This window comes from Ursus arctos, unplaced genomic scaffold, assembly GCF_023065955.2.
Source record: "Ursus arctos isolate Adak ecotype North America unplaced genomic scaffold, UrsArc2.0 scaffold_7, whole genome shotgun sequence".
Classification (NCBI taxonomy): Eukaryota; Metazoa; Chordata; class Mammalia; order Carnivora; family Ursidae; genus Ursus; species Ursus arctos.
Genome location: NW_026623089.1, coordinates 44,439,188 through 44,463,023, shown reverse-complemented (window position 1 = coordinate 44,463,023; position 23,836 = coordinate 44,439,188). Strand labels below are relative to the sequence as shown.

Below are 23,836 nucleotides of genomic sequence, written 5' to 3'. Positions count from 1 at the left end.
CTCCTCATTTTTCCATCCCTGTCGACCAAGAACGCGGGTTCTGGCACAGGGAGGCTGCTTAGCAACGATTTGCTGTGCATGAATGAATTAAATCTTTCTTTCAGTCATCCGATAAATTTTGTTTAAGTCTCCGCTAACCTGACTTAGGAGCTGAATGAAGAGTGGTAAGTGAAGGAGACACAGTCTCTTGAAACTAAATGGTGATGAAGCTCTCCAAAGACGATAGTGATGGTATTGTGGTTGAAGACACAGGGTACTAAGTGAAGTGGCAGGTCCTCAGAGAAGTGGTCAAAAGAGGCCTCTCTTGGGCGCCTGGGTGGCTCAGTTGTTAAGTGTCTGCCTTTGGCTCAGGTCATGATCCCAGTGTTCTGGGATCCAGCCCTGCATCGGGCTCTCTGCTCAGTGAGGCCTGCTTCTCTCTCTCCTACTCCCCCTGCTTGTGTTCTTCTCTTGCTGCCTCTCTCTCTGTCAAATAAATAAATAAAATCTTAAAAAAAAAAAAAAAAGAATATCGTTTTCTCTGATTTGGATAGATCTGCTTGAGCTCAGTTTTTCTAATCTTTTCCAACTATTAGCTTTGGAAAATGGTACAGTAAAATATATTGTATTGCTCTTTTTCTGATAATACCAAGGTAAATATTGTCGAAATGCATGGAGCTAGGAGAATGAGGTGATGACTCAAGTAGCATTAGTCATTTTGGCCAACGTGCCACATTGCTAAGGACATCTCTAAGCAGGGAGAAATTAACAAGGGGGCTGGATGAGTTAGATGCTAAACCTACCTTAATCTTCCATCTCACAATTATTTAAATCATATATTCAAAGTATTAAGGGCCTCTGGATAATAGAAGATAAGGACAAAAATCTTTCTGTTGGTCATGAGGAATGTCTGTGTCCTCTGACCAATGAATCGGTACAACAAAGAGGAAACAATTCAGTAGAAACAATAATGATACAAGCCAGTGAAGGAGAAAGAGACTGGCCCAGGCAAGTTAAATGACAGTGTCAGGGTCTCACTCTAAGTTCATGGCAAAGCAAGTCCTCTGCAAATGTGTCTTCACCTCATTAAGTAACTCGTGAATTCCACCTCAGGTGCTCAGAGGTAGTGCTCATAAAAGTGAGAATGACAGATGTTTAAAGGTTTCACACTTCTCTTGATGCATGGTGGGCTTGGATTACTGCAGTTACCCTGGGATACAGACTAAGCAGATATTGATTGCCCAATTTGGAGACAAAGAAGGTGAGAAATCGAGAGGTAAAATGACTTGCCTAATGTTATGCACCCAATAAGAGGGTGAAGTGGAATACTGTATTCTGGCTTTTAAGGATTTTCTTTTCTTACGAATATCTTGAGTTCATAAAAATCATCATTAATTGTGTGAGCTTAGGAATTTGTTGACTTAGCCATTTGGGCTATTTAACATTGAGACTGGTACTGTGTTTTTCTAATCAAAGAATAAATTGAAATCTTTTCTCCTATGATTTGTCTCTAGGATGTAATTAATTTTCATGGACATTTTATTTCCAGAACTCAAATCAGAATGTTCTTCTTATTCTTATTGTTATTATTTTTGCATCCAAGATATGTCTAGATCCTCCTTATTTCTTTTTCTTGTTCGGCTATCCCTGATAGCCTTCTTTAAAGATGCCCAGTCTCTTTTTCTTTTGACTCTATGTCAATTTTTAGATGATCACCACAAGGAATAGCTTTGGGAAAATACTTAGATAGTGGCTGACATAGACGTAAAAGGAAAATAGAGGTGAACAATTAAAATTGGAATCTCACAGGTATGAGCTATACTTTTTAAAGGCTGAGCCTTTTCATCTCTGTCTTGAACAATTTTCTGGAACATTGTCTTCTTAAAGTATGTGCACTGTGGGTAGGATGCAGAAGCAATTCACAAGGCACGGGGGTGATGAAATGTGTTTTTCTAGTAGATGACCCTGGGTTTAAAGCCTGACTCTGTTACTTGCTAACTAGTGATTGGGTGAAAGTTAAATAACCTCTGTGTGGCAGTTAACTCATCTGTAAAATGGGAACAATGATTATAGAGCTCCATGATTGACTGATGTCAGCTCTAGATACTGTAATTACTATCCTGTGTTTATAACTGTTATACACTGAGTGCTTACCCTCTGCTAGGCAATCTAAATGGAGCTGGAAATTCAATGGGGAATAAGAAATAAGGTCCCTCTCCTCAGGAAGCTTATACAGTAGTAGGGTACACGAGTTAAAATTTTTAAAAAAGCAAAATAATTGTGAATCTTGAGTTGTTCTTGGAGGAAACAATCAGCGTGCTATTACAGAAAGCACAAAGCAGAGATAGTGTGGTTAGGGAAAGCTTACTGGGAGGATGTTTGAGACAAATCCCTAAAAATGTACATGTCAAGAGATCAAATGTTGCAGGCAAGGCTGTTCCAGCTTAGGGCATAGCCCACGCAAGGGCTTTGAGATATGATTAGAAGTTCATTCTCTTGGGGCGCCTGGGTGGCTCAGTCGTTAAGCATCTGCCTTCAGCTCAGGGCGTGATCCGGGCGTTCTGGGATCGAGCCCCACATCGGGCTCCTCCCCTGGGAGCCTGCTTCTTCCTCTCCCACTCCCCTGCTTGTGTTTCCTCTCTCGCTGGCTGTCTCTCTCTCTCTCTCTCTGTCAAATAAATAAATAAAATCTTTAGAAAAAAAAAAAAAAAGAAGTTGATTCTCTCCCAGTCTCCATCTAAACTACAAGTGGGATGGGCTATGTCTGGACACAGGTTCTGTTTTTGTGGGCGTATAAGGCATGGGGTCTCTCTCATGATGATCAGTTCCTCCATCCACCAAAAAGTGCCTATCATGTATAATGGCAACAGTTTACTCCTAACATTAGGATTTATTAAAAATAACTTTATGGAGGTACGATTGATATACAAGATGCACATATTTAATGTGTACAATTTGATGAGTTTGGTAGAGGGGATTTAAGCCTGTAAACTCAGAAAGAATAAATAAAGTAATGGAAAGTTTGTAAAACTTTATCTGCCCTCCTCCAGTGGTGGAGGGACCCTCATCTTTTGGTCTGATAATTGATGAGAAATAAAATAAGGATGAACAAGAACCATTGCTCTGGGACAAGATGGCCTTTTTCTAAAAGCCTAATATTGAAGGCTATGCAAGTGTTATCTTTGTGTTCTAAAATTCAGATGCATTTGCTTAGGGCTGACATTTTCTTAAGGAGTTCATGGTTATAATTCAGCCTTCTTCAAGTGAATGATGGACGTGCCCTTGGCAGACAAGATCAGCTAGTTCATGAAATGGATCAATTTAGCACCAGAGGTGTCTTTTTACACAATGGCAGGTAGTTAAATTTACAAAATTATTGCTATTGCAAAGTTATAATTCATTTCTTGATGAAAGTTTCAGGAACATGTTGACTACTCTTAAAGAAGGAGATAGACAAAATGAAAGTCAACATTTCATTGATTTACACTTTTACTCATTCATTTACTCTTCTGTGGTTTGCTTCAGTGGCATTTGCCAAATAAGCATCTGTTCCAGGAGAGCTTTTGAGACAAATATTTAGGTAAGCTGCAATGATGGTAACAATGCAAGAGAGAGAAAGTCATGTGCCTAAGCGCGGTGCCATATTTCAAGGAGGAAGATGTTATTTTTTGCCAAGAGTTTATGGAAAACTTTAGACTAGAATATCTGTAAGCTGATAAAGCTTGTGTCATACAGATAGGGTGAAGATAGTTTTCCACACCTGGAACTTTGAAGTTTGGAAATGGGAATAAGTGTCTACATATGACCCCATAAGGGACACGTTTTTTTACTTAGACTGGTATATGGTGTATCTGGAGGGAAATAATAGGAGGTGGGAAAAGAAAGATAGCACCATAATAGGGATGGTCCCTATAATAGGGGACCTTGTATAACAAGAGGACAAGTTCAGGCAGTTTTTAGAATTCAGTCTAGAAATTATGGAAGGTTTACTGTCAGAAAAGAAAATGTTCATAGTAATAAGACCGTCTAGCAATTACTGCAATAATTAGGCCCAAAGTAAAGCATTTCCAAATTAGATATGTCCTTTTTATTTGCATTGAACCACACTTCATTAACTATATATCAAACACATGGCAGGCTAACAATTTATTTAATAGTGGCATGTAAGCATACAGCAGTTGAAGGAAACCATTGCTGGCTTAGAAATTGCTTTTATTTACATTTTCAAACATAGTTATAAATAATAAATTAGCACCCCATTAAGAATACGGTAGATCAGGCTTTGACTGAGGAGGGTAAAGAAAAGGAACCAGAGTCTGGATAAACAGAGGGCTGAGCTGGATAGAAAAACAGCCTCAGCCGATTAGAATACAGTAGTCAACATGCTTTTGTGAACAGTGTGTGATACAAAGCATGTCCTCAGAGTGTGCTAGGTGCTGAGTAGTCTGGATGGGTCCTTTCGGAGAAAATACAACCTTCTTCACGGTGTCCTTGTTTTAGTGACTACTGTCGCATAACACATAAGTCTGAAACTGAGTGTATGAAACAACAGCTTTTATTTTGCTCATCATTTTGCGGATAGTGAACTCAGGAAGGGCCCAAGGGGGCAGTTCTCTCCTGGGATTCCTCATGCAGCTGCAGGCAGATATGATCTAAACCACTGTTACCTGAAGGCTTGATTGGGTTGAATGTCCTAGAGGGCTTGCTCAGGTGGCTGGCAGTTGATGCCAAAACACCTGTGTGTGGCCTCTTTAGCTCCTTAGTCTTAAAATGATTGGCCTTCTTAAATGGAGATTGGCTTCCCCCCTGAGCAAGCGTCCCAAGAGAATCCTGGGGAAGGGCCTGGATGGCTCTCTCTCACCAGACCTGGGACCTCAACCCAGTATTAAGCCTTCCCTGCTCTGTAGTTGAAATCAGTCACAGACACAGGCAGAGGGAAAATAAAGCCCAGTTCCTAGTGAGAAGAGTGCTTAAGAATCCATGGCCATTAAAAGATCCGCAATGGTCCTCATCTTTACCAAACACAAACTGATGATTTGCTGAGTAGATTTGGTTTAAATATTCGAAGTGAGAAGCCAAAAATGAATTTATTTCCAGTGAAAGTTGTGTGAAATACAGATTTTCAATAGTTTCTTTGAATCAAGTGGTAGCAAAAATCCGAACTATACTGTATTTCATTGACTCGATGATGCAGTCAATTTTATGACACAGTATTATTTTATTTATCACTGAGAGAAAACGGTCACACTCACCTATTAGGAAACTAATTCCATAGTGCTAATACATGTAAAATATTATTTTAGAATGGGTGAAACGATATTCTAATTTTCAGAAATACAGCCATGAACTCTTTTTCTTCTTCTCGAGATGTAATTCACTTACCACAAAGCTAACCCTTTGCAAGTATACAAAGTATCGGTGGTTTTAGTGTGTTCCTAAGATGCCACAAGCATCAAAACTACCAAATTGCAAGCAATCCCTGTACCGACAGATAAAAAGATGACTCCAAACTTCGCTGTGAAAGAGAGAAGGCAAGAAGGTCAACGCTCAGAGCCTGAAGACCCTTTGCTCTTCTTTGCTCCCGCTTTTATTGGTCCTTCAGGATAATCACAGATCCTTATCACTGATTCTCCAGCACGTGATGTGTGACAAGGGGTCTTACTGGAACTGGGAGGATCTGTTTACAGGAAAGATACGATATGCTAATCTGCATGTTTTAGGAGTTCTGCTACACAGAGCCTAAGGGACAATGCCTACATCTCTCAGATCACAAGGTGGCTGTGCCAGCTAAGAAAGCTTGGGGGAAGGCAACTCCCCGCGGCATTCCAAAGGCCTTCGTCCTTCTCTGAAACCTTCCCTTGCCCTTGGTGGCCTCCGGGTTACATTTTAGCAAGCCAGGTATTGCAGATGATTTCACGCTCTACATTAAGCCCAACAATCACCAAGAGAGAAAACGGTCACACTCACCTGTTAGGAAGCTAATTCCTAGAGCTAATACATGCAAAATATTATTTTAGAATGGGTGAAGCAATATTTTAACTTCCAGAAATACAGCCATGAACTCTTTTTCTTCTTACTGAGATGTAATTCACTTAGCACAAAGTTAACCCTTTGAAAGTATACAAAGTATCGGTGGTTTTAGTATGTTGCTAAAATGCCACAAACATCAAAACTACCTAACTGCAAAACATTTTTTGCCTCCTCACCCAAAAAACCCCATACCCATCAGTAATTTACTTTCTATTTCCCTCTTCTTAAAGCCCCTAGCAACCATTGATCTATTTTCTGTTTGTACATTTGCCTTTCCTGAACATTCCACATAAACTGACTCATGTAATCTGTAGCCTTTTTCTGTCTGTCTTCTCTCCCTTACCATAATGCTTCAAGTTTCACTCCTGTAGTAGCATGTATCTCTCTACTCTTGTGGTCTTCATTATCAATGCTTCCACTATGAAATGGTCCTCAATGTGTACATGTAGAATGCAATAATGAATAAGAGGATGTGCACATGTCCATACTGAGAATCACAAAACTTGATTCAAGTGGAAAGACAAGAAGGAAAAAACCTTTATAACTGATAGGCAACAGAAAGCTGACGTTTTGAGGCTTTGATAGTTTGGTTTACCTGGGCTGAAAAGTTGCAGTATGCTTTAGAGGCATGATTGGAAAGAAGAGGCATCAGGGGACGCCTGCAGGCGTGGTGAGACAGCTGAGCTGAGCTGAGCATCGTGGAAAGAAGTGAGTTCCCCCTTGCACTCAGGAGGAAGATAGATTAGAGAGATTTGGGAGTAGACCCTGCTTAATCTCTGAAGGCCAGTGATCAGGTAAGTGTCTGGTATATAATATTTACAAGGGGAAGGGAAGGTAGAGGTGGGGGAGATGGAAAGAGAGCAGGGAAGATGGAAGGAGGAAAAGGGGATGGAGTGAGAAATGATTTATCAAATGAAATCTGTTTGATTCTTCTCTTAATTCAAAACAAGCTCTTCTTAGGAGGAAAGGAGGCCGAGGAAGCTGTGATCAGAAATGTAATCAGTACAACTGGAATGAGCAGGACTCAAACTGAGTGACTTTGGGCGTATCTCTGAACCTCTGTTGCCCTCAGATATCCAGGAAGGGGATCATCAGCCAGGAGGGCCCAGACCAACTGATATGTATTTGTTCCACTCTTGACTGGTTGTTTCTCTAGGAAGTTCCTCCCTAGTCTTTAGACAGAGCATCCTTTATAAAGAAACTGCCGCATCTCTCTTAAGTTCTCAGCCACCAAGCATTTCCTCTGAGTTTCAAGTGAATAACTGGGGATGAATCCTTCACTAAATTGTAAGATGTTCCAGGGCAAGAAAAAGGTGATTTCTCCTTGGATTTTTGGGTTCTGATCCTTGTTTGGCTAGGTAGATATTTGGGTAATATGATTAGAGGGAATTAAAAGTAGGTCCTTGGACTATCAGAAATTCCATATTATAGGTTTTATGTCATAAAGACTTAAATTCTAGTGGGATAGCAATAAAAAGGAAGTTAAATATGTGTCACAAAGAAATAAATAGAGAAGTAAAATAGAGTTCATAGTTCGAATTCCACATAATAGGGAGAAATTTATTCTATTAATCAAAATGAAATCAAGAAGAGAAGTGAGTCCAGGCTGTGGGTCCCTAGAGTGGTCCAGGAACCCCCAGTGTGATTTTAGAGTTCATGTGAATGACCTTTTTTTTTTTTTTTTTTAATTGAAATACAGTTGACATACAATGTAACATTCATTTCAGGTGTACAACATAGTGATTCAACAACTGTATATGTTATGCTTAAATGACCATTTTTAAAATGTTAATAGTTGTGTGTTAATATGTTATAGGAAAAAAATAACACCTCAAATTTATGAATTTATGGTTATATTTCTTACCAGTAGGCAAATAAATATAGGGAGTTACTTTAATTGCAACTAAAGGAAAGACACCATATTGTTAATAAATAGATATGGCCAAAATCATAAAGAGAAGAAGCCATAAAATGTGGATTTAACAATAAGGGTTCTCCAGAAAAACAGAACCAAAAGTGTGTGTGTGTGTGTGTGTGTGTGTAGAGAGAGAGAGAGATTTGTTTTATGGAATTAGTTCATGTGCTTGTGGGGGCTGACAAGTCCAAAATCTATACAGCGATCCAGTAGGCTGGAAATTCAGGCAGGCGCTCTGTGTTACAGTCTTGAGGCAGAATTCCTTCTTTTGGGGAAACCAGTTTTTGCTTTCAAGGCCTTCACCTGATTGGATAGAGGCCCACCCACATTATCGAGGTTAATCTCCTTTATTTAAGTCATCTGCTAAACATGAATCACATCAACAGAAGACCTTCACAGAAACATCCAGACTAGTGTTAGACCAAACAACTAGGCACTATGGCCTAGCCAAATTGACAAAAAAACCTATCACAGTGGGAAACATTCCTAGGGATTTCGGATTTACAAATGTGGATTTGCATTTAATGGTGGATCATAAGGTGGGAGATGTTCAACAGAGTTTTAGACATGAAAGTGATTACTGAGCAATCAATCTGCCTTCACATATTCACCCATTTTTATTCAGAAAATCACTTACTCTGGAAATTTTCCTTCTTACAGTTGCGTGCCCTATTGTTAACGGAAGAAGTATTTCAAGGGCTTTCCTGTTAGGTTCCTTTTATAGAGCTCTGTTGCAGCATTACACTGTAAACATCTACCATAAAGGTTCGCTAGTGATTACTCTTAATTCGTATTCAGATGAAAGCAAAGAGAAGGAAAAATACACAAGCAGGAGTCTTGTAATTATGCTACATAAAATTATTAGGCAATTTAGAAAATTGTTAGTGGGAAACTGCCCATCATGCATAAAAATAATTTTGATTTTGATGTACAGCATTTAATGTAAGAATGATTGTAGGGAAACCACACTATTATTTTTCCCATAATTATTCAAGCACATTTGAATTTGCTTTAAAGAAAGTGATATCTTTCTAAAGTTGAGTCTTTCCAGTCGAGAGAATACTTGTTTTGGCTCTATGACAAAGTCCATTTTCCAAGGTTTGCTGTGAACTGTAGAACTGTGAGAACAAGAAAGAATAATTAATGATGTCCTTTTTCCCCCTTATATCAAAACTAAATAATAAAAACAGTGAGATATTATTTTCCTGCAAGCTGAAGTATATATGTTGTAGACATATTCAGGTAATTTGTGGGCTAATCTATTTTCTTCAATATAGAAATACTCTTAGCTACTATTTTTGGCATATAGTTGTTTATACAGATAATTGTCAGTACCCTGATAAATAAGTTCTATTAAAAGATCATGAACATATTACCTCTCAGTTCCTGTGTTAGATGGCTTCTTGCAAATTTTTTTTTTCTTATTTAGAGACAGTCAATATTTAATCAGGGCACATCTCTCAAGGTTTCAAAGTATACTACATTGGCTGTTGAATGTGGTTAATTTGCATTAATCTATTACAAATCAATGTTCAGTAGTATTTTAAGAACTATTAAACATAGCATTCAGGATAAAGTTCAAGCTCTTTAGTATGGCATATCCAGTTGACCTATTTTGGAATGCTTGTCCTAACTTGAGCTCCCTCATAGGGAAATTAGCTCTGCCCTTAAACTCCTGTCTATACCTTGTAATTCTGCATCCTCTAGCATAACAAATAGGACCATGGAAGGATAGCGCCACTAAACGAATTCATTCTCACAATAGTTTGAACTGTGGGACCAAGAAGTTGTAGTCAATTTGTATAGGGTGCCAACCTGTAAGGGTTGGCAGACATGTCAGTTCATGTATAAGTATTAAAAGGTTGTCCAGAGAGTGGAGAGAGAGGAGAGAGATAAGGGCCATCTGGGTCCCCAGAGAGTGGTCAGTTTCTTTGGGACCCAAAAGGTAAGATGCCTGCCCTTTGCTTGTCTTGGCAAGATGAAATTCTTTGCTCTCAATGGGAATATAAAGCTCCTTATGTTTTAGTCTTGATCTGCCATCTCAGCTTAATTTACCAATATTCCTATACCCCACCTCCAAAACACCCTGACCTTCTCAGTGGTCCCTGAGTGAATCTTGTTCTCTCACCCCTACAGGCCATTGCATAGGAAAGGATGCCTTCAGTGCAAAAGGTGATATGGGAGAGTCAGATCTAAAGTTACCTCCAGACCCTGTATTGGTAGGCTATATGATTTTATGCACATTAATCCTCAGATTTCTCATCTCTAAAATTGAGAAAATAGCACTTAACTTGGAGGGTTTTCAGGATTTTAAATGAGACATTATCTTCATAGCCCCCATAATGGTGCCCAACACTTTAATCATCAGTGGCTTCTAGTCCCATTTTTGCCTCTTTGAGGCAGATTCTAATTCATCTTGTAAGATCAGTTCAATCATTCCCTGTTGGAGTCTCCAGAGTCACTCATTCTTTCCCCTCAGCTCTGTGAAAATCTAGTTATAAATATTTATATGCTTAGTTGCATCATAGTTATGTGTTTACAGATTTCTCCAAAAGTAAAATAGCAAATTTTTCTGGTTCTCTGAAAATAAAGGTAAAGGAGACTTATAAAACTTTAGTGCCCAGAGGTGGACCTGAGCCTATCAAAGATGCACCAGTAAGCGATGCTTGAATTGAGAGCCAGGGATTGAGTAGTGACAAAGGAGGAAGCGAATTGTATTCCAGGCAAAATACATGGAAATGCATTCCAGGGAAAACATGTGCAAAGAAAGAACATACTGAAAATCGAGTGTCTGAAACAAAGGTCAGTGAAGCTGAGAAGGGGATGTTGACCTACCTAGAGGCAGGACCTTGTCGGGCATATTAAACAATGTTTCACCATAAAAATAAGGGTTATTGTACTGCTTACTGAGTACATCTTCCATGTGAGAATCTCTTTGAAGCCTTCAAATACATTAGGTTTTGCGATTGCCAATGGCCCTCTAAGGTGGATGCTGTTATAATCTCAGTTTTATAGAAGGGGCAGCCGAGGCACAGGCATATGAAGTGACTCCCATAATGTTTACAGGGAATTGTAGAAACTGGATGCAAACTCACGAAGTCAGGCTCCGGTCCGGGTGCCCAGTAGAGAACTGTTTGGCAGGGGGCGAGAGGGGACACTGGTCGACCAGCTAGGCTGACACCTGCGGAAGTCCGGAATGATCCACGGTGGTAGCTGAGACTGGAAGAGTGAGGGAGCATTATTTTGTGAAAGCAAATTTCAATTTAACCAGAACACCTTGAAATGAAGGCTTTGAATTGAAAAGAAGGTTGTAAATTGCTATCAGAATTAGTCATTTTAGTGATTGAAACATTTCAGGGCTAAATATGCCATGCCACACCTTTACGGGAGGAACTATTTGAGAGAAATGACTGCCAGTTTCTCCAGGGTATGGGTCTAAAATGTGGATTTAAAGGGAAGGCAAGCCACCTTGTCCCAGGTGGGGCACGATGGAGGTTATAAACAACCAAGCTTTGGGAGGATCTTTGAAACTTAATTAGCTCTTACATATAAACTAGCAAGATCAAATCACTCTCAGGTTAGATATTTGAGAAGCTTTTTTTAATATGGAAAATCTGACTCTATATTCCAAAGACAGAAAGGACACAATAACAGAAAGGAATTAATTTATGCAAGTCAGAAGATGATGTAAGAAGCTGTTTCCTGCATTCATTGGGAGCATTTGTGTTTTGCAGATGAATGTTGTTGGTGGAAGAAGTTATGTTGACAATATGCTTAATGCTTTTATTACTATCTTTAATTTATGAAAAAAGCTCAACTTTAAAGACTAAAATGCACTCAGATGTTTAAGCCTAACAAACTCTCCCCAGAGATTTACTGAGCTGCTTCTTCATATGAAAAATAATTTCTGTAATCAGTGGTCTCTGAAAAACCAAACCAATTAATTTGTGCATTTTTATGGATATAATTAGGCTGAACTTGATACTTGAGGGATAAGCTACGAGCATCACTGATGTTTACAAGGTAGTACAAGTATTATGTCTTAAACTAGACTATTTTCCATTGTTGGACTACCCTGACTTTAATGAAATAATCTATTTTGAGAAAATGGAAACCCATTGATTTCCCATCATTATTTCAGAAAAGATCCATAATGTTGATTGTTTTTTTTCTAATTTTAAGGCAAACTGGGCCACCAAGAAGTCAGAATGTCTGTGGATAATGGAAGTCACATTTAACCATTTCAAAAACACCTAACAGCGTTTTCAAATGTAGACCCTGGTTGGGTTTGGAATAATGCATTTTCTTTGATCACATGCCTAAAACTGGAACTAACAGCCACAAAGCCACTCCTGTTTTGTAGATGCTGATATGGAGGCTCAAAAAAAGCTAAATAATTTACTGCATTCGTACTAGTTACTAAAGTTAATATTCTTTAAATTAAATAACCTAGAAACTTATTATAAGTTATTAAAAATTTTTAATTTTTTCACCTGTACAGAAAGGCATCAGGATTCAATAATTAATTTAACCGAGTACTTTTTTTATTGTTCTTACATGTTCTTAAAGAAATATAATCCTTTTATGGAAATAGATACATTTTGAAATCCTGTATTTTTTATACATTCACTTCTATGAAAAAAATACATGCTCATCAAATAAAAAGTAGAAACAGAGATTTTTGAAATAAAAGAAACTGGCTATCTAGTTCTAGAACCCATCCAAACACAGTAATAGTGTCTTACTTAATTTCTAGCCTTGTACATGTTTGCCCCCAATTTTTTCACTGTGTTTCGTATTATTTTAGGTTTGCATAGAGAGTTATAATATAACATCTATCTGAGGATACTTTGTATGGTCAGAAATTCAGCTCAAACAGACCAGTGTCCTTAACAGGAACTATTGGCCTATGCTGTTTTTCTGGCAAGATTCAGTCCAGCAATTCAAAGGAAGTCTCCAAAGCCTCATTTTCTTTTCATATTTTTTCTTTCTTTCTAAGCAAATGCCTTGCAAACCTGTTTCTCATTTCCATCTCTCTCCTGAATAGCTCAACAGAGAACTTACCTTTTGAAATACCTGGCTGCAGTTGACTTATGCCTCAGTCTTGGTTTCTGACTTGATCTGTGCAGTTGTTTTCCAAGCTGACTTGAGTCCTTTTCGCCACTGGGTCCTGGAATTAGAAGTAACAACTCCTAGTGATCCTGTCTTGCTAAGTCTGTTGCACAATTTAAAACATTAAGTAATACCAGCTGTTCTTAGAAGAACAGAAGTCATAATTAGGGAAGCAATGATTTCACACTAAACTGTAGTTATACAAGATGTAACTACATTTTAGTGTTCATCGATTTTTATTTCATACTGTATTTATCTTCAAGGAACAAATGAACCAAGTGCATTGGATTTAAGATACACAGAGCTGAATTTATTTAATATGCACTTTTTCATTTCTGTTGTAAAAAAATTGTTCCATTTTATGTAAAACTCCCTATGAAAAATAATTTCCTCCCTGATACTATAGTTTTGTCTGTTTGCTCAAATCTGAATGACGCCAAATGGTACAGCCATGTTGGAAAACAGTTTGGCAGTTTATTACAGAATTAAACATACAATTACCCTGTGACCTCACAAACCCCACTTCTAGGAAATTACTCGAAAGAAATGAAATTTATGTTCATATATACACCTGTGCGATAATGTTTATAGTAGCCCAGTTGCCCCAAATTGGAAACAACTCAAATGTCCTACAGGAGGTAAATGGATGTATACAATAGAATGCTATTAGCAGTAAAAAGCAACAAACTATTGATATATACATTCTGATGAATCTAAGTGAAAGTAGCTATATTAAATACCTTGTGATCTATTTATGACATTCTGAAAATGCAGGGGGCAGATCAGAGATTGCTAGGGGTTGGCAGCGAGGGAGGCTACAGTTTTGAAGGAGCAGCCTGAAGGAATTCCTTTTGTTGAGATTGTTTGTATCCTGTTTGTGATGGTGGCCACAAGGATCTTTGCATGTGTTAAAACTCATAAAAAGTATATACCAAAAAACTGAGTACTACTGTATTTAAAGAAAAAAAAAATCCAAGTTCTCAGTGAACAAACTTTCACTAGTTCTATCACATGCAAATAAAATAAATATATAATAACGCCTGCAACTCCCATCTACTGTCCTTTCCCGAAGCTCTGAAACCTTGCGTAACCTTATGCTTCATATTTCCATAAAATGATGCGTTTGATCCTGGCATGGCACATATGAAGGACTTGGGGACCAAATTCAAGAAGGAGAAATCAGTTCAGATGCTGTGTCAGGATAAGTCAGCATTATCATTACATAGGAGAGAACAGAGAAGGCTATGTGGCAACAATGATGTAATCTTTGCATGACATAGAGAGGCTTATGGGACTGGCCTAAATGGCAAATTATTAAAGTCTTTGTACTTAGTTAGAAAAAGAAAAAGGACAATTATATAAGAAATCTGGATCACCCACCAGCAGATATAGAACTGAATTGTTGGATGCTGTCCACCTGTAAAAATTGGATTTCCCAAATGCTTCTGTAGTGCTTATTCAGCTCTACTTGAGGTTTTAACATTGTGCTTATTTTTTTTTCTTTTCATGGCCACAAGTGAGGATGGTATTAAGAGCAGTGCCATGTCCTCGTTTTGTGTCTGCTTGATCCTGTAAATTAGTGAGAACATGCCCATTCTATACCAGTCCCTAGCTACCCCTGGGTAATGTTTTGTGGCATCAGCATGGCTTTCAAACAAGACCTCCTTCTCCCTTTGGAGCACCTTTAAACTTTGCAGAAAAGAGCACTTGGCACTCTCCTGGAAACAGAGTTCCTTCTGAGTATGCCATTTCCAGTGCTGTCAGTTTGACTTCAAATATATGCAAGGAAAACATGAAACCATTCTATCAAGCACTGCCTGTATTGCTTGATTGAGCACCGCAAGGAATTTCAGCCGCATTTGCTTTCGAGGTTATAATGATTTAGAGGTTATGCATGATTCTTTGGCCAAACAAGTTCAGCTTCTTCAGATGGCCTTGTTCTTTAATTGTGCACCTGCAATTTCAGTGCAACTTATTTAAGCATTGTGGAAATGTTGTTCATTCAATCAACAAACACTTATTTTTGCCTATCCTGAATCAGACATAACATAAGATATTCAATGATCCTTTATATATGTGTGTGTTTTGAAAAAAGAAATAGGAAAAGATTAAAAAAAATATCGATGTCAAGTATGTGTGGTAAAAGCTAGGTTAAACAAACTTAAACAGGACTCCTGCCAGGGTGAATTTTGAGACCTTGAGATGTGCTCATTTGCACTATGACCTTGCAAGGCTGGACCCTAGTGTATGCTGGTTCTCTAATCTCTCTGTCGAAGCCCCTGCCAGAGTTTCCCTGTTGGGTTTTTGTTTGTTTGTTTGTTTCCTAATTGTTAGAACAATTTGGTGGTCTTAGTGTTCTACGCTAAACACTTCAGAAAATGCTTTTATGGATGATAGCAAAAAAAGATCATTTTTCACATCTTAAATATTCAGTATTGATTGTTAATCAGTCCTGCTGCATACCACCTCAGAGCCAAGGAAATTGCAAGCAGGGACCGAAGTGCTCTTTGCCAAGCTGCTGGTGACATACAACCTTGTTTTTCTGAATTATTGTTTTCAAATTGGAATTTAGCTGTGCCAGTGGTAATCCCCAGATTATGTCAGAATGGTATAGATACCAATTTGCTGTAATTTTTGGAAGAACTAGATGATTAAGTCAGCTTTGCTATGTGGTAAATTATTTTCTCTGCTTGGGTAAAAACTGTCAATTAAAAATGGCAGATTTGCAGCCAGAATTTGTTGAGAATGGTCCATGCACTGCATAAATATGTTCTCTGCCCTAACTAAACTAAGTATATGAATCATAAAAATTATGTATGGGTTTTCAGTAATTTGAAGAGAGACCTAATATGTAAATACAGTTTTCTTTCTGTTATCCTAGCCCACGTATCTGAGCTATGTTTAGTGTTAGACGTGTAGTGGATGATTTTGATGAATTAATTAACTTTTTAATTCTAGGTGAAGAGTTTGTGCACATCAATAGAATAATGTTCAAAGAAAATAGATCACAATCACAATCAATTTCTAGAAAGAGATGACTTAACATTTGATATTGTTTTTCTAGAGTCTAAAACAAATATATCAACTAAGTGTCCATGTAGCACTGTATTTAATCTAATATGATCATGAATTTATAGTGTCTTAAAAAATGTCATTTTATTAATAAGCTCCCAGAATCCATCAGACAGTATATAATCTGGTAGCATGTTAGCTTAAACTATTATTATTATCATCATCATTTTCATTATTATTTTGAGAGCGAGAGAGAGAGAGAGCACACCCATGTGCATGAGCTGGGGCATTGGAGGGGCAGAGGGAGAGGGAGAAGGAATCTTAAGCAGGGTCCCTGCTCAGCACAGAGCCCGACTACTCAGTCTCACCACCCTGAGATCATGAACTGAGCCGAAAATCAAGAGTTGGACACTTAACTGACTGAGCCACCCAGGCACCCCGCTTAAATTATTTTTTATACCCTTGTAATTACGTATAGAGGATGATTGCCAAAAGAGAACTGAGCTATATGTATTGCTATTAAAAGTGAATTTAGAGTATGCAGTTGGTTGTATATTAAAGTATTCTTGGTATTCTTGGCTCATTCTGGAAGACTTCAAAACCCTGACACATCATTTGACTGAGCTGAAAATTAGAGTGAACATTAAAATTTTCTTATTTTCACCAAAATGTCAGTTTTTCCTCTGAATCCTATATGTGTGGAGAACCACAGACACACAGTAACTACTGTTCTCAAAGGTTCGTAAAATCCTGGGGGTGCTTATTTTTAGTCTATCTTTTAAGAGCTTTATTGAGATACAATTCACGTACCATAGAATTTATCCTTTTTAAAGTGGACAGATTTGAGATTTTCATTATATTCACAAAGTGTACCACAACCACTCTCTAATTTCAGAATATTTTCATCTCCCCCAAAAGAAACCTCCTGTCTGTTAGCAGTCACTCTGTATTCTCCCATCCCCTCATCCCCTGGCAACCACTAATCCCCCTTCTGTCCGGATTTGCCTGATCTGGACATTTCATATCAAGAGGAGCACACAGTATATGTATGGCCTTTTGTGTCTTGGTTCTTAAATTAACAGTGTTTTCAAACTGAATTCATATTTTGGCATAGATCAGTATTTCATTAATTTTTGTGAGTGAATAACAATCCATTGTATGGATATACCAAATTTTATCTATTCGTCAGTTGATGGACATTTCGGTTGTGTCCACTTTTTGGCTATGATGCATAATGCTTCTATGAACATTTGTGTACCAGTTTTTGCATGGACATATATTTTCATTTCTTTGGGGCATATTCATTTGGAATTGCTGAGTCATATGGTCACTCGGTGTTTACCATTTTGAAGAAGTGCCAAACTGTTTTGTAAAGTAGCTGCATAGTTTTACAAGTCCACCGGCAATGTGTGAGAGGCTCAATTTCTCCACATCCTCACCAACACTTGCTGCTGTCTGCCTGTTGAATATTAATCATCCTATTGCATGTGGAATGGTTTCGATGTGCATTTCCTTAATGTTTGATGATGCTTAGCATATTTTCATGTGCTTTTGGCCGTTTGTGTGTTTTCCTTGGAGGAATGTCTACTTAAATCCTTTGCCCATTTTTAAGTGCATTATTTGTGTTTTTATTGTTGGCGTAAGAATTTTTTATGTGTTCTCGGTTCAAGTCCTTTATCAAATATATAATTTCCCATGTTTCTCCCTTGGTGAGTTATCTTTTCAGTTTTTCAAATTATTTCCTTTAAAGCCCAAAAGTTTTAATTTTGATAAAGTTCAACCTGTGTTATTTCTTTTGTTGCTGTACTTTTGTTGTTATTTCTAGTAACCATCTAACCCAAAGTCACAAAGGTTTTCTCCTATGTTTTTGTTTGAGAGTTTTATTATTTTCTCTCTTACATTTGGTCTATGATCCATTTCGAGATAACTTTTTATATGGCATGAGGTTAAGTTTCACATTCATTTGTTTGCAAGTGGATATTAGTTTTCCACTTTCCCAGCACAATTTGTTGAAAGGACTGTTCTTTCCTCTGTTGAATTGCCCCATCACCCTTGTGGAAGATCAATTGACCATAAATGTGAGGATTTATTTCCAGACACTCAATTCTGTTCCATTGATCAACATATCTTTAAATATATCAGTACGATCAGTTTTAATTATTGTCTTTGTTATTGCAACTTTGCAACAAAATTTTAAAATAGAAATTGTGAATTCTCCAAATTTGTTCTTTTTTTTTTTTTTTTCTCCAAAGATTGTCTTGGCTGTTCTAGGTTCCTTGCATTTTCATAGGTATTTTAGGATTAACTTGTCAATATCTGTAAAACGTGCTGCTGGGATTTTGATAGAGATCACGTCGAATCTGTGCATCAATTTGGGAATTACTGCCATCATAACATTATTAACACTTGCTTCATGAATGTGAAATATCACTCCATTTCTTTAGGTCTTCTTCAAAATTTTTTAACAATGTTTTGTTACAAAGTTGAAGTCTTTTACTTCTTTTCTTAAATGTATTTCTAAGTATTTTATGTTTAATGCTATTTTAAGTGGAATTATTAGAGTTCCCACCATTCTGCTTACATTGCACAACTGTTCTCACATGTTTTCCGTTTTTCCCCATTAGAGCTCTTAGCAAATTAACCATAGTTATTTTAAATTCCTGTTCTGATAATTCCAAAATCTCTGCCATATCTAAATCTGGTTCTGATGTATGCTTTGTCTCTTCAGACTGTGTTTTTTCCTCTTACAATGTTTTGCTTGTTGAAAGCCAGGCATGATGTATTGGATAAGAAGAACCGAGGAAACTGGTCTTTCACATGAGGTTTTCTGTTCACCTGGCTAGGAGTTAAGCTGTGTTTACTATTTGCTCTCTCTGTGGTGTTGGAGGCTAAAATTGCCTTTAGTGTTTTTGTTTTGGTCTAGAGACTCCTTCTTAAATAGGAACTGAGACTTGAAGCTTTGTTTAGCTCAGGCTTTTAGGGAGGAATGCATTTTCAGATGTCCTTACTCCACCATTTTGGAAGCACTTCTAAGACTTTGCTACATTGATAACAGCAATCAACTTAGGATTATAAAAGAGGACTAATGTTTGGCCTCCTTGCAATGTTTTAGTTAAATCAAAACATTCAAAAAATACTAAAAACATCTCTTTCTCCCTGAGGTGACTATTTTAATATACTGGTGGTTATCCTCTTGCTCAAAATGTATGCAAATGTAGTAGGTATTTTTATATTTTTAATTTTTGTAGTGGGTATTTTTATTCATTTTTAAATTTTTTTAAAGATTTATTTATTTGACAGAGAGCAAGTGAGAGAGCACAAGCAGGGGGAGAGGCAGAGAGGAGGGGAAGCAGCAGCCCCCACCCCCACCCCACGACCCTGCTGAGCAGGGAGGCCAGTGTGGGGCTTGATACCAGGACCCTGGGATCATGATCTGAGCCAAAGGCAGACGCTTAATGCACTGAGCCACCCAGACGCCCCTGTAGTGGGTATTTTTAAAAGAAATGATTGACAATACTTATTATTCTGAAACTTAAATTTTTTACATAACAAATTATGGACATCCCTCCAGAGATACAAATACACTTACATATATATATGCGCTCATCAAACATATTCTTCTAATCACTCCCATAATTTCATAGGACAGATCTGTCATTTCCCTTGTGCATAGATATGTAGGCTTATAAATTTTTAAAAATGTTAAAATAGCAAGTAGTTTACATATTGTTGTTTCATTCCTATGGGAGAGATTCTTCAGGGTGGGATTGGCGAATCAAATGTATGGGACAATTCATACTCTAAGAGTTCCTGAATCTACAGTTTTATGCAAATCTATAAATCTGATGCTGAAAAAATTTATATCTATTTCTTTCTTTTGGAGACAGAGAGCACAAGCAGTGGGGGAGTGGCAAAGGGAGAGGGAGAGAGAATCCCAAACAAGCTCCATGCTCAGCGTGGTGCCCGATACCACAACGCCTGCATCATGACCTGAACTGAAATCAAGAGTCAGACGCTTAACCAGCTGAGCCACCAGGCACCCCATATCTATTTTTAAATAACACTTTTTTCTGCCTAAAATTAAGATTGGAAATTTCCTTGTTCATCTCTTTAATGACAATTTACATTTCTGCTTCAGCCTTCATTTTTCTTACCTGTTCATATTTTATTCTTACTTATAATTAACTAGCTTCTTTTTTCTTATTAATTTATAGGAGTGTTAAGATTAATAAATAGTCAGTGCGGCTACCTCCATTCCCGTATGGCTTTTCAAACTTCAGTCCTGATTTAGAATCTGTCACCTATTCCAGGTTTCCACCAAAACCTCAGGCATTTGCTTCCATATATTTGACATTTTATTTTATTTTATTTTATTTTATTATTTTTTTTTTTTAAAGATTTTTATTTATTTATGTGACAGAGAGACAGCCAGCGAGAGAGGGAACACAAGCAGGGGGAGTGGGAGAGGAAGAAGCAGGCTCATAGCGGAGGAGCCTGATGTGGGGCTTGATCCCAGAACGCCAGGATCACGCCCTGAGCCGAAGGCAGACGCTTTAACGACTGCGCTACCCAGGCGCCCCCCTTGACATTTTATTTTTAAATACAATTATGTACAATTATGTAATATATTGAGAATTTATTTTGGTATGTGGTTTTTGGTGGGATGCTAGCTTTATTTCTTTTAGACACCTAGCCACTTATACTAACACCATTTATGAAATGTTTTTCCACTGACTTGAATCATTACTTTTTTATATTTTTATATTATGTCCTAATATCCATTTGCATTTAATTCTGAAATTTCTGTTTGTTTCCTTAGGCCCACTTGTGCATTCTTATGTGACTATCCTGTTTTAATTCCAATAGTTGTATAGTGTTTTAAAATCCAGGAAGAATGGGGCACCTGGGTGGCTCAGGGGTTAAGCCTCTGCCTTTGGCTCAGGGCGTGATCCCAGAGTCCTGGGATCGAGCCCCGCATTGGGTTCCCTGCTCCGCTGGGAGCCTCCTTCTTCCTCTCCCACTCCCCCTGCTTGTGTTCCCTGTCTTGCTGGCTGTCTCTCTCTCTATCAAATAAATAAATAAAATCTTTTAAAAAAATCCAGGAAGAAGGGGCACCTGACTGGCTCACTCAGAGCATGCAAACTCTTGATCTCGGGATCATGAGTTCAAGCCTTTTGTTAGGTGTAAAGATCACACACACACAAAAAAAAAAAAAAAAAAAAAAAGAAAAAAAAAAGAAAAGGAAAAAAAAACCCCTAAAATCCAGAAAGAAATTTGTCCCTCATTTTTCTTCTTTCTCAAAATTTTCTTGCCTGCTCTCAGGTATTTCTTTTTCTATATATATGACAAAGTCATTTGTTGATTTCTTTTTAAATTGAGATTTTGTTTGAAATTGCATTATACCTGCACATTAATATGGGAAAATGATTTATGGTATGGCATTTCCTTCAGGAGCCTGAAATGTTCTCTATTTGCCCATTTTTTATTGTTTTTAATAGATTTTATAGTTTTTCAAAAAATTATGTTCTTGAACTTTCTTATTAAATTTATCTTTGTATTTTTGAGAGGAGGATCACTATTTTAAATAAAATTTCCCTCTGATACTTATTATTTGCACATCTTACCAAGTTCTCTTAGGAATTTTTTAACTGTTTAGTAATTTCTAGGATTTTCTAGATAAATCATCATAATATCTCTAAAGTTTATTTTTACTCTTCTTGTGGGATATATATACTTACTTAATTTACTTGTCCTATTGTATTAGTGAATATTCTTATAACAATGCCAACTGTTGAGAGTGGGCATCCCTTCCCTGTTTGTCATTTTAGAATTTTATTAAATTTATTTTTTATTCCTGTTTTAATTATGAATAACTGCTAGTTTTATTAATTACCTGTCGGTCTCATTTAATATACTTAATACTTGCTAAATTAGTTATGGCTTTAGAGTTTATAAAGTTGGTCATCACGTTTTATTCTTTTAATACACTGTGGGTTCACTTTGTTTGTTTGTTTTCTTTTTATTATTATTTTATGATAAGAATACTCTTTAATCCCCATACCCTAATTCCCCCAACCCCTCACTCACCTCCTGTCTGGTAACCATCAATTTGTTCTCTATAGTTAAGAGTCTGTTTCTTCGTTTCTCTCTCTCTCTCTCTCTTTCCTTTTCTCATTTGTTTCTTAAATTCCACATAAAGTGAGATCCTATGGTATTTGTCTTTCTCTGACTGACTTATTTTGCTTAGCATAATACTCTCTAGCTCCATCCATGTCATTGCAAATGGCAAGATTTCATTGTTTTTTTGGCTGAATAATATTCCATTGTATGTATTTGCCACATCTCCTTTATCCATTCATCTATCAGCAGACACTTGGGATGCTTCCATAATTTGACTTTGTAGATAATGCTGTTATAAACACAGGGGTGCATGTGTCCTTTTGACTTAATGTTTTAAATTTTTTCGGTAAATAACTACTAGTGTGATTCCTAGTTGGGAGGTTAGTCTGTTTTAATTTTTTGAAGAACCTCCGTACTACTTTCCATAGTAGTGGCCCCAATTTGCATTCCCACCAATTGTGCACAAGGGTTCCTTTATCTCCACATTCTAACACTTGTTGTTTCATGTGTTGTTGATTATGACCATTCTGACAGGTGTGAGGTGGTATCTCATTGTAGTTTTGATTTGCATTTCCCTGATTATGAGTGATATTGAGCATCTTTTCATGTGTCTGTTGGCCATCCTGATGTCTTCTTTGGAGAAATGTCTGTTCATATCTTCTGTCCATTTTTTAATTGGATTGTTGTTTTGGAGGTATTGAATTGTAATAGTTCTTTATTTATTTTGCATATTAACTCTTTAATGGATATGTCATTTGCAAATATCTTCTCCCATTCAGTAGGTTGCCTTTTAGTTTTGTTGATTGTTTCCTTTGCTGTGCAGAAACTTCATTTCGATGTAGTCCCTATAGTTTATTTTTGTCTTTATTTCCCTTGCCTCAGGGGACATATCTAGAAACATGTTGCTATGGCCACTATTAGATAGCCAGTATTTCATTTTGAATTTTGTATCCATGTATATGAGTAACTGGTATGTCATTCTTTTTGCATTATGTTTATTAGATTTGGATATTGCAGGGTATTTTTTTGGTTTCATAAAATAAGTTTTATAACCTGGCGTATTCAGTTGTTTAATAGTATTTATATAAATAGATATCATCTCTTATATTAAGGTTAGTAGAATGCATCTGGGAAACCATTTGCGTGTCTTGGGCCACTTTATAATGACAGGCAGCTAATTGTCTTTCCCATCTTTTCTGTGATCATTGGACTGTTTAGGTTTTCTACCATTTTGTCAGTCAATTTTGGGGCCTTATGTTCTGTTTGAAATCATCTTTTTCCTCTAGATTTTTCAATTTTTACTCTACCAAATGTATCCATAATATTTTTGTAATTTTCATTAATATCTCTTTTGTATATCTTGTTACATGTCATTTATCATCTATGATGTGCATGTTTGCTTCTCTTATTTTTTAAATAATCTGCCATTCTAGAGTTTACCTGTTTGTTTTCTCAAAGAGCCCTCTTTCAGTTTTGTTTAATTTTATATTTTTGGCTTTTGCTTTAGCTTTTGTTTCATTAATGTTAGTGTTGTTTTTTTGTTTTTTTTTTGTTTTTCTTCCCTAATTCTTCTTCCTGTTTTATTGTAGTTTACATTAATGCTTGGTTTGTCTTGGAAGTTTCAGAGTGAAACATATTCATTAAAATAATTGAGATCCAGAGGCAATT

The 23,836-nt window shown here is 37.1% G+C and overlaps 1 long non-coding RNA gene across 1 annotated transcript; it reads right to left on the bottom strand.

Annotated features, from left to right (window-relative positions):
- Positions 1-8,965: 8,965 nt before the first annotated feature.
- Positions 8,966-13,082, bottom strand: LOC123001331 (uncharacterized). The gene is made up of 3 exons (XR_006410126.2): positions 12,989-13,082; positions 11,020-11,143; positions 8,966-9,042 (listed from the first exon to the last, which is right to left on the bottom strand). It is a non-coding gene; the product is annotated as an uncharacterized LOC123001331 (long non-coding RNA).
- Between the last annotated feature and the right edge of the window lie 10,754 nt (positions 13,083-23,836).